The sequence below is a fragment of the Electrophorus electricus genome, chromosome 4 (genome assembly GCF_041902795.1).
Source record: "Electrophorus electricus isolate QZ-2024a chromosome 4, ASM4190279v1, whole genome shotgun sequence".
NCBI lineage: Eukaryota > Metazoa > Chordata > Actinopteri > Gymnotiformes > Gymnotidae > Electrophorus > Electrophorus electricus.
The window spans coordinates 29,775,323-29,788,084 of record NC_137500.1 but is presented as its reverse complement, the minus strand read 5'-3'; the positions used below and the strand labels follow the sequence as shown (position 1 = coordinate 29,788,084).

Sequence of the window (12,762 nt, the reverse complement as noted above, 5' to 3'; positions counted from 1 at the left end):
TCAAGGATGTCTCTGTACATTGCTACATTCATCTTTCCCTCGACCCTGGCTAGTCTCCCAGGTCCTGCTGCTGAAAAACAACCCCACAGCATGATGCTGCCACCACCATGCTTCACTGTAGAGATGGTATTGGCCAGGTGATGAGTGCCTGGTTTCCTCCAGACATGACGCTTGGTATTCAGACCAAAGAGTTCAATCTTTGTTTCATCAGACCAGAGAATTTTCTCATGGTCTGGGAGTCTTTCAGGTGCCTTTTGGCAAACTCCAAGTGGGCTGTCGTGCGTCTTTTACTGAGGACTGGCTTCCCTCTGGCCACTCTACCATACAGGCCTGATTGGTGGAGTGCTACAGAAATGGTTCTCCTCTCTCCACAGAGCAACACTGAAGCTCTGTCAGAGTGACCATTGGGTTCTTGGTCACCTCCCTGACTAAGGCCCTTTTACCCCGATCTCTCAGATTGGCTGGGCGGCCAGCTCTAGGAAGAGTCCTGGTGGTTCCAGACTTCTTCCATTTACAGATGATGGCAGCCACTGTGCTCACTGGGACCTTCAATGATGCAGAAGTTTTTCTGTACCCTTCCCCCAATTTGTGCCTCGATACAATCCTGTCTCAGAGGTCTACAGACAATTCCTTGGACTTCATGGCTTGGTTTGTGCTCTGACATGTACAGTCAACAATAGGACCTTATATAGACAGGTGTGTGCCTTTCCAAATCATGTCCAATCAACTAGATTTACCACAGGTGGACCCCAATCAAGTTGTCCAAACAACTGAAGTGGAAACAGAATGCACCTGAGCTCAATTTTGAGTTTCATGGCAAAGGCTGTGAATACTTATGTACATGTTATTTTTTTAGTTTTTTATTTTTAATAAATTTGCAACAAATTCAACCAAACTTTTTTTCACTTTGTCATTATGGGGTATTGTGTGTAGAATTTCAAAGGAAAAAATGAATTTTATCCATTTTGGAGTAAGGCTGTAAACATAACAAATTAATGTTCACTAACATTAAACGCAGACAACATATGCGGCACTCACATAAGACATCTATGGTGAACATAATTACACATTAACATTCAACGAAGAACCCATGCACATTAATGGTGAGTACACAGACACGTTACGGCTACCGCGATGTTTACATAGATCGACCTTAACACATAAGTAGCGACCTTGCTACATAATTACAATAACCAACAAGGTTGCACACATGGATAGGGGTTTAAATAGACAAACTAACACGTAACATTAAAAACTGTGCACGTGTGTGCAATCCCGGGGGGCGTGATTACAAAACACTACACATATGACTCCCCCTGCATTCGGCGGGCCAAACCACGTGACTTGTGGGGGGCGGAGCACTCCGTGACAGTACTCCCTCCCAAGGGGCACGGCTTCCGGAGCGTCCTATTCTGGGACAGCCAATCCCAGGCTGCCGTGCACACAAACAGACACCGCATGGCCATGCCCGGTGCCCACCCAACACAAGGCAGGCCAGGAACCGCCAGCCAGGGAGACCTCTCTGACCGAAGGAGAAAGGCAGAATCCCTGCCTCTCTCGGGGCAGTCCAATACGCTCCCCGCGACGTGATGCTCCTGTAAACACACAAAAACAACTGCGCCATTAAACCAGCACATGCGCCTGCTAACCCCGCAGGTGTTCACAAAACAGTACACATATGATTCCCCCGGCGGGCCGTAACACACTACTTGTGGTGGGAGCACTTCCTGACAAGTCATTCGTGTACTAGACAGCGATAATCTTTCCGAGAAAACGTGACAAACCAGAAGCGAAAGCAAAGGTACATTTACATTCATAGAGTTACAAAGATGTGGTACAAAGGTATGCATTATATTTTGTATGTGTTCATCATTCATCATGCGTTCATAATTTCATATATGTAATGCATAATGACAAAACTGAACAAAAAAGACTCAAACATTTATTTCATAGTCTGTATTTATAGTGCATTTGTGCAAAATTAAAAACAGGGTAAATAGCAAATTGACATTTGAGAGACTGTTCACAGCAGAGTGGATTATGTGAAGTACTGAATGGATAGATAAATGGATAAACCTATTTTCTGCCTCAGGGAACACTTACCTTATATAAATACAAATACAATATTTAATGAAAATATTTAAACATTAAGACAAAAGTTAAGTTTATGAGGTTTGGTTGAAAGATGACAACAATGAGTAGCAAGCTGTTATCACAGACTGGATTGGCAGTATACAGTTAAATATATACTCAATATATACAGTTAAATATATACTCAAGGTAGCAACACACTAAACATAAAAAACAAAGCTTCGCAGCATGTCAGTGTGGATCACAGTTACATCAATGGCAATCTCTCTCAGCAAAAAGTGAGCCTACAGTGATTCTTCCACTGTACATGAGCATGTGTTATACACACACACACACACACACACATATATATATATATTATTGCTTTTTATATATGTAAAAATATTTTTGATTGAAAATTGCTTTTAAGATCTGGTATAAGAGATCTGATGAAGAATTTCTGTTCTGAAACTTGAAGGATAAAAACTAAAAATGAAAAAATGTATAGTTCACCACTTCCCTCAACATTGTTTGAATTGAATAAGACTTGAATGAGTCATCAGAAACAAAGAACACAATGCGCAGTGCTGTTGCACATTAGTTGCAACTGCACTTAATTTGAAGAGAACAGAATATAGCTAAAGCTTCCACTTATACTTTGGCACAAAGTGTTCTTATTATGTCTTATTGAAAAACACAGTACATAATCCGTTGAGCCATAACTGAAACAAAACACTCAGTAGCACACTGTCATACCTTTCTCAAAAAGACTAAAGAAAGCATTACGGTTTCCTCTTCTTGTAAGGAACTGTTCATTGGAACCTAAAAATGTAAAAGATTTTTGGCTGAGTAATACGAACTAAACACCGTGCATCGTGTAAACCGTTGATTTAGAATAAAGATTCTCTTGCTTTAGTACCAAAACTGTCCTAACAGATGTGTAAGCCCACCTTCATCGTTAAATGGAGTAACAATAATTGACCAACAATAAAGCAACAGCAGTGAAGACCAGGCCTACGTGCCTCCCAGCTTGTTAACCCCTAACCACACTGTCAAAGTGCATGGGGCACCCAACCAGAGGGACATACCAATTCACACACACACACACACACACACACACACACACACACACACACACACACACACACACACACACCACATCCATCTTGTTCCCAATTCCGAATATTGATCACCAGAAAGTTACAATTTTGCTGCCTTTTTTTGCCTTCTACCCCACGAACCAGACCTGTGTATAAGAGGTTTCTTTAATTGAGAAATATTGTCATGATTAAAGAAAATTAAAGCTTTCAGTCTTCTACTACACTAGTTTTTCACCACTTTCTCTGTCTGTTCAGGATCCTTTCTGACACACACTCTGCAGTCAGGGATCACTGACACGCTCTCTCTCTCTCTCACACACACACACACACCTCCTCACATCTTTTCTGCCATATGTACTCAAACGGCAATAAGTAAATTTTTCACAAAACATTATAAAGTTTCCTTTTATTTATTTTTTCTGTGATCTCTAAACAAATGTGTTTTCTCTATACGTTTTATCACACAAGGTTCTTGTCCGTTTTCACATATTGAGCCCTTAACACTTTTCAGTGCATTACACATCGGAGAGTGGTGTTGGGGAGGGGTGGATTGTAATTTACAGCTTTTGTCTGAAAACCATCTCTTTTTCCCGCCGACCATTCTTTCTTAAGACGTGTTTTATGGTACTCCACTCCTTTAGTTCACAGTCGTAATTGTAAGCAATACATCTGAAAACATTTGCCAAGACCTCCAAACGAACATGAACATGGCTCATCTGTTATCAACAGGTACGTTCTATTTATCCATTCATGTTCTAACTTATATTAGTTACTAAAAAGGCTGACATGTATTTAGCTATTAATTTAGCTAATGGTTGAAATATTTTATCACGCATTGTATGATTTAACTTGTTGGGTCCTAACATAGTAATTAAATTCAGGTCTAGATAAAACCTACAAGGCCTACGCTGTCAGGATCTGAAAATTAATAATCATAACAGGAAATGAATACGTTGGTCAGTCATCTTTTTTTCACCGCCACATATTAGCTAAACTAGGGGAAAATAGTAATGTTTTTTCACGAAGGTATTTTATGAATTAGCTGATTGGATATCTCTACCAGTTGTGTAACTTAATTGTATTTTATCAAACAATCATTACATATTTTAAACAAGCTATTGTAAATATTCTTTTTGTGAGCTAGCTAGGAAAGGATATTGTCTTTATTCTGATGATTATTGATCATTATGTAATATGACCATTGTGTTTTAGAGTACGTGAAACATTTTGATCCACTAAAACTCTTTTGATTGATGGCTATTCTTATTCTCATGGCTAGCTATATAGAAAAACTTTAACTTCGAAGTAGGTAATTCTATTTACTTAAATTAAGCATTAAATGACATAACATCTATTTGTTTTGGTATAAAGGATACCATCATGATGATCTTTTCTGCTCACGGTCTATAATTCTGTTCTATTTAATTCCGTAGGTTCAGATGATCACGGGTTCCTTGAATCTATGGAGAGAATTGCTGATCAAGGTAATTTCTTATTTATTAACTTTTTTACATTTTAATTTTATGTATTTTATTTATCATGTTAATTTTTAAAAATTATTTATCAGCAGATATAAGGACACATGATGATGAAACAGTTCATATACTGAATGAGTTGATACAAGGTAATCCATTCTAGAGTGAGTCTAAAGTTGATACAAGGTAATCCATTCTAGAGTGAGTCTAACATATGTTAAAAGACAGCATTTTGTCTAAAGGTTTATGCAGTGCATTAATTTGTCACACAGAGGCAGAAGGGGTGAATCCCTCTACCGTCATCCACTATTCATTGAGCGTTCCGGTTGAGCTCACAATTTTTTCAGGGGACCTCATACAACTGGCAACGTCTATAGAAACGTATGCAGAGGTCACTGTGGCTTATAACATACGTCTATATAACTCTAAGCCTATTCAAGCTATTCAACCATTAACCTGTAAGCCACCATCACCGCATAAGTAAAATTTTAAAAGCATGATTATTAATCATATTTATACTAGAATAATTGAATCTTTTTTTTTTCTTCTAAGATGGCTCGGACAACGGGGATCAAGAGTTGAGTCTATTTGACTGGGAGGCTGATTTAAGAGTGCCTCCACAATCATGTGAGTGATCTGATAAAGAATTCTAACTAATTACTGAAAATAATTCATATTTTTTCCACTCAATTCCTAAAGCTGTTATCAATTGTGTTTAGTCAACAGTGACACGTCGTACCAGGATCAGACACTGCAATCGGAAGTAGGAGAAGCAACAGCGGTGGCAGCAACACCTCCTGATGATCTTTCACAAGGGGGGCATACGTTGACTGACCTATGTTATGAAAAAGAACTTCTGGATCGAGCATTTGCTAAATTGATCTCCACGCCTGTATATGGTCCGGGGTGTGGGTTTGGTTCTGCATTGTATGACGTGTTGAGATTTATAAACCATCAGAAGGAATATTACTGTTACACATGCATACTGAATATACGGCATCATACTATGGCTCAGAAACATCCAAATAATAACCAACTAGGTAATGCTTAAAAAAAATCAGATATCACAGGGGGTTTTAGTCAAACTGACATTTTCTAAGCTTAATCAAAGCTTCATAAATTTATAAAATAGTCTAAGCCAACAAGATTCTTTGAACCATTATGTACTATATGCTGTGAATCAGTTGAATGAAAGTCTAGCTTTAATGTCAGAATCCCTTAGTTAAAATGAATATGAAGTGCAGTGTCCTGAAAATATACAGGTTAGTTAAAACGACATTTTCTATGAACTGAATCAATGCTTGGCTGCATTAAATGAGAGGCTCTTAAGTGGTGAATGTACTCAACAGCCAGGCTCACAGAATTCTTCCACCAGTTTTGATAATGAAGAACAGAGTCCTAGAACATATGAAACTGATGTAGAATTTCGCCCTTTGGATATTGCTGAAAACCGTATGGAAACAGAACAAACGGGGTATGGAGTAGATCCTAACATTAGAATAATTTGTAGAGAAAAGTTCAATAACACAGAAATTAGAAGGAGGGTTCATTTGGCCTCACTGGGTAACGTTAACAGTTTTGCAGAATTTTACAATTACGTTCTAGAGGTTATAAATGGCATGATGGATACCATTAATGAAATAGCTGGTCCGAGAGATGCTGTAAATTTTCTAGTTCAAGGTCATAATCTGAATGTTTCATCACAACTAGAGTTGAATAACGGAGCCATGGAACTAGACTCTTTTCTAACCATGCTCGAGAAAGCTATGCAGAGCAATCTTGAGATCCTGGCAAGTGATAGAATGGAACTGGTGATTCAGATAGTACACCCCCCCCCCACCAAAGGCGGTGTTAAGAGTAAAATAGCACACCTCTTCATATCAGACATTTTCCGAAAGAAGATGAGACATCTGAATGTTTTTTACAACACTGTCAACAATCTATGCTTTGCCTTATGCGTCACACAGCTTTTGAATCCTCAGGAAACACCCCAATACATTGAAAATGTTGCTAATCAAATGCAGCGGGGTGTAGGGTGTCTGATAATGGTAGTTTTAATGATATAAATCGATTTGAGAAGTTATCGAATTGTAAATTGTATTTGTATTGTGAATTGAAAAAGTGAAGCTCTGTGAAAACTTTCTGGATGCACTGTAAACCGATTTGAGAAGTTATTGAATTGTGAAATAGTTGTGTTGTATCAGACGTTCAACAAAAGTGGCTACTCTTTTTTGGAAACTAGCAGGACACCCCATGAGAATACCATTTTCTTATTCTTACACAACAACCATTACTACAGTGTTGAAAATATTGAGGGTCTTCTCGGGTTTCATTACGTCTGTCGTTTTTGTTACAAAGGGTTCACAAGTATGAGAAAACACAAATGCGAGTATTACTGTAAAGTATGTCTTGATCCTGAATGTTATACTTATACTCAGAATACGTTACAGTGTTCAGATTGTCTAAGATTGTGTAGGTCAGATAACTGCTACGAAAAACACAAAGAAGAGATGCGAACCTTGTTGGATGATACATATTCGTTATGCAAAATAGGATTCTATTGCTCCAAATGTGGAATGGTAGAACATCTGAGCTCCTTTAGCACAGGTAGAAAAGAACATAAATGTGCTCAGCCTCGGTGCAAAGTTTGTAAGGAAAAAACAGAATCAGAGGTCAATCACGAATGTTTCATACAACTGCTACAGGTAGAGATGGCGGACGAACATTACATATTTTATGATATAGAGTCCAGACAGGAAACAGGTGTACATATAGCTAATTTTATATGCTGCATGGGGTTTAATGAGGGTGTGTGGACGGCTGAAGGGGATGGGTTTTTTAAAATGTTCTGTCATAGAAAATTCGAAGGATACACATTTGTAGCACATAATGCAAGGGGTTATGATTCCTATCTTTTGTTGAATTATCTGGTGAAAGAAGGGGTTACTCCTACTATCATAGCACAAGGGGGAAAAGTTTGTGCTTTGAAGACACCGCTTATGAACAGAGATTCATAGACAGTCTCTCATTCCTACCTATGAAACTCAGCGCCATTCCAAAAGCCATGGGGTTTACAGACGCTAAAAAAGGAACATTCCCCCACTTCTACAACACCCTAGAGAATCAGAACTATGTGGAGTTGTATCCTCAGCCTGAGTTTTACGGTGTGGATACAATGAAACCCAAAGAGAGGCAGGATTTCTTTGATTGGTATAAAACGGTCAGTGATAAAGTCTTTGACTTCAGAAAAGAGATTAAAGTATATTGCTGTAACGATATAAAATTTTGAAAACAGGGTGTACATTTTTCAGGATTAAGATTCTGAGAGACACAGGCATTGAGCCGTTCAAGTCGATTACCATAGCACCCATATGCATGAAAATATTCCACACCATGTTCCTGCCAGAAAACACTTTGGCCATCCCTCCCCTAGATAATTACATCAACTGTCAGAAATCTTTATTGACACCATCTATTCAATGGCTCGAGTACATCTCAAACAGAACATACCCATTCAACATGTACTTAACAATGGAAATTGGATTGGAAATTATTGGAAATTATTTTGTAGATGGTTACATTGATGATGGTAAAACGCGCAAAGCGTTCGAGTTTCTCGGCTGCTTTTATCACGGATGTGATACGTGCTTTCTATCATGCACGTCACACCCTTTAAGTAAAGCCTCAGAAACCTTTGGAGACGTTCGCTAGAACAGTCTTAATAAAATTCAGACACTGCAGTGCATTCACAAAATAAACATTAATTTTGTTCAGGGAATACCAGAATCTTTGTGTGATGATGAACTGTTTCCCCTCAGCAAGACTAACCTTCTAATTCTAAACGATTTGATGAATAACGCCAGTAAGAAGGAAGAAGTAGAAAAAGCTATTACAAAATATACTCATCACAGGAACCTGAGTGTATTGTATTTGGTACAGAATCTGTTTTTCCAGGGAAAGACCAGCAGAACTATCAACCTGAACACAAACTACATGATTTTATTTAAGAACCCCAGAGACAAATCACAGGTCAGCGTATTGGCTCGTCAGATGTATCCGGGTAATGCCAAATATTTTGTTGAATGTTTTCGAGACGCCACCTCTAGACCTAACGGGTATTTATTTGTAGACTTGAAAGCTCAAACGCCAGAAGAGCTTCATCTTAGGTCAAGCGCGTTTTCCTGGGAGAGCCCTGCGGTGTACGTTCCTAAGAAAAAAGCTTTAAAATATTGAAAAAAAAAGTCTACACAACTAAAATCAAATGATGCTGAATATCCTTTATAAGTCATCCCCCCGGCAGAGGAAGGTTATATTACACAAGGTGTCACCGGATCTCCTACTTTCCATTTGCAAATTGACTTTTAACCTACTCCGCGGTAACATCCCTCTGATGGCTCACCAGTATCGGCTTTTGAAAAGGCAAAAAAAGTGGATAAAACTGTTTGCTAATAAAAGATCGTCTGTAGATACAAAGAGAAAAGCTATTAATCAGTCTGGAGGTTTCCTCTTACCCTTGGTTAGTGTAGCCGTACCCTTTATAAGCAGTTTGATAGCATCGCGCAAAAATTAAAATGGATACTGCAGTGAAAATGTATTTGGTACCGCATCATCAGATGGAAAAACCTAGAAATATCGCGTCCGATAAAACAAATTTAAGACAGACCGTGGAAAACAACCTAGCCGAAGTGATGCGCACATTTTAAACAGGTCTAACTTGGACCCTTGTGAAAAGGCTAAACTTTACACTTCGGCGTTGCAAAGATTTTTAAACCTAGTTAAAAGCGGAGAAGAAGAAACGGCTCGAGTGACCCTATCCCTCCACTCCGAACCTGAAAATAAGCCGGTGTAAATGAAGAAGCCAGTCGAATGAGTGAGGATGAAATCGCTAACGAGATTATAGGTAATGATCCTACAAGAGCTAGAAAAAATACTTCCTACATTATGGACAAAATTGCAAAATCCGGTGATGTAGCATCGTGGAACGATGAAGGAGAGTTTATTTTCAAAGGAATAACCGTTAAAGGATCGTATATGTTGGACTTGATTAAAAACTTAACTGTGACGCAAAAGATATCTGATGACCAGCGACCTTTAGGGTGGTACAAAATGCTGCATGCCGTAGTCAAATTAAATATTCCCTATTCAACCATTCCTAATGACGGTGTTCGTTGAAAACTGTCAGACATTAAAAAATCTAAATCATTGTATTCACCGGTTGTTTCACCCGCTACTCCCTCGTCACCTGATAGCGACGATTCTTATTCTTTTCTCAGACCTTCTGTTTCTAAACCCCTTTCCTCTTGGTTGACATTTGATTAAATACGAAAACATTAATGAATATTATTGTAACGAAAATCTTTATTAAATAATAAAATATAATTACAAAAGACAATTTACGTATCACGTGTCTGTTATTTCACACAAGTTAAAGCCGTAAATTAAACTATTCATAGGTATTAGCTGATTTCATACAATTAAGGGTACAGTTCTTGTTTATTCTAGGATATATGTTTTTCACATAAGATACTAGCCCTTTATCGTTACGTTTTAAATCATCGGTATACATCGATATAATCTGATTAAAAGATCATCCTTTAGCCCTGTGATACAAAAAATGCACTATGTTGTCTGCAACAAACAGAATCAAAACTCTGAACTTGTTTAGAGTTATGTTTTATTTGTTTACAGTTTTTTAATAAATGAATAAATAAAATGAGGGAAAAGTTCATAGTTTGGTGGGTTTCCGTATGAATAGAAAAAATCTCCTGAGGTTTCGTTGTTGAGATGCAGGGCTAACTAGTGTTCCCCAAGCATGTGATTTGGGTAAGTGTTCACTATGTACAGAGCAGAGAATCATCTCATCTTAACCCTGGCTGCTATTCGCACGGAACCACGTCGCAAAAGATCCTCTCCAGATCACGACGGCTTCTCATTACCTTTGTGAGCTCTCTGGTGCCCATGTTATTTTATTGATAATCGATGAGTATGTTGCGGCGATTGTTCATTTCCAAAATACTGTCAAAATTGGAGTAGATAACGAGATTTATGGTTCTTGGGAGCGGGTCTTCAAATCTGAGTTGCAGTCTCGTATCACCCGACCTTTTTAACGACAAATGCTGCCCGCAATCATCATCTGGGAAAGGATTAAAAGCTATAAGGGTATATCCAGCAGCGTATTCTTGCCGATTGGTGGACATAGCCTGATCTTTAAGATGTTTTCCTGAAACTATAAATAATGAATAATATTCACGGACCACGTTCCCGGACTGAAAATTGGGTTGATACGGTTTTGCAGGATGCTGCGTTCCGTTGACGTAGAGAGCGATAAACTCTGTGTTGGTAGTGTTTAAAATTAAAAGGATTTTTATGGTACGCTCCGCTGTAAGCCTCATTGTCAACCATCCCGGTAATGAGAGTTTTAGGGAGCGGTCCGAGGAAGAGGTTTTCTTGGGTGCACACACGACTCCCGGATGGCAAACTGAAGGTTTTCGTGCAAACTCTGTCGATGGGGTATTTGGCGGTGGCTCTTAAAAGGGCTTGTGCGTGAACTAATTTGACAGCTGGTGAAACGGTTACTTTTTTCACAAACAGGGAAGCCGTGATTATTTTTAGAACGTAATCCCCGGCTCCTTCTTTCATTAGACAAAACTCATCTTTACTCCACATCATTTTAATTTTCATATCAACGCCGTTCATTAAAACTTTATCCTGAAAAAATATGTCAGAGGGTATGTGACCGATCAAGTCAAAGGTTTTACTTTCGGCGCTGAAAGTGGCTCTGGTCCTGAGTCCGAGGTTACGCCCTGACGTGTCTTTGTAAAACAATCTGGCAGAAAACTGTTTCCAGGGTGTCCGTACTATAATCCAAAAGACATTCGATGACGGCTCTGTAGGGGTACGTGTTACTCGCTTGGCTGATGGCACGGTGACCCAATTAAACATCAATTTGTGGAAATGGAGACGCTATAGGATAGTTTTCCACGCCGACCTTAGCATCGTTAGCAATGTTACTCCCGTCGAGGTTTGTGATTTTACATCTTGGATGCAAAACTGTGTTATTCAAGTCCAGGTAATCATCACCATTGCCTACCACGTAAAATTCGATCGGAGAATTGTCGGTAATGGCTGAAAGCGGTGGGACTTCGACGTATATGTACGTTTCCATATTTGCTTGGGTGTAAGGTAATATGAAAATGTCTAGTTCCGACTTGGTGCACTCAGTCGATAGACTATGCAGGAAGGCCATAGCGTTAGAATGTGTTCTGTTTTCTTCGTTTGTTAGAGGAAGAGGACGAAGAACGCTTGTTGCTTCTTTGTCTGTTCTTTTTCACTCTGACCTTACTCTTGGTGATCTTGCATTTTTTATTTACTTCCCGGAGGATGTCTGACATTCTTGTAAGCAATAGCCGCTAGTCCTGACCCTTCTTGCGCGTGCGTTTTACGTGTGACTATGTTACTTACCATATCACTTACAAGCCCTTTTGTGGCAGATTTTAAATGACGTTTTGCTATAGAGATACCTCTTTTAATAATGGGTACAGCCATCCTATATAGTGCTTTGAATAAACCACCGAGCCTGGAACCATACATCATCTGGGTTCCTGCAAGCCCGGGAAGTCCATTCCCCGCCTGGTGCTTGTAATAGTCCACGTAGACCTGAGGATTCACGTAACTTGCGCCGATCATAAAAAAAATAAATAAATAAATTTTAATTTTTTATATATATATATATATATATATATATATATATATATATATATATATATATATATATATATATATATATATATATATTTATATTTATTTATTTATTTATTTAATCTGATACAAAATGTGTGTTTTGTGGGTCTAAAGTGAAGTTCTGCCACAAATTTCCTGTACAGAAAGGGTATATGAATGTTTTGATCAGATTTCACCTCAATGGTAATGTCATTTATGAGAGATTTGCTAACAGGTACGCAATGTGGCTTGTCGTACGTTAAAGTGCTGATTTCGTTGTTCTCCCTAGTTATATGTACACATCCTAGCAAAGGAACAAAACTGTCCCCTACTCTCTGATATTGTATAATATCCGTATATACGAACATGGTGTAAAACCCCAGGTGAATGTTGGCGGG

At 38.6% G+C, this 12,762-nt stretch overlaps 1 pseudogene; it reads right to left on the bottom strand.

Annotated features, from left to right (window-relative positions):
• Nucleotides 1–1,466, bottom strand: LOC145657361 (uncharacterized; annotated as a pseudogene).
• Nucleotides 1,467–12,762: the final 11,296 nt, after the last annotated feature.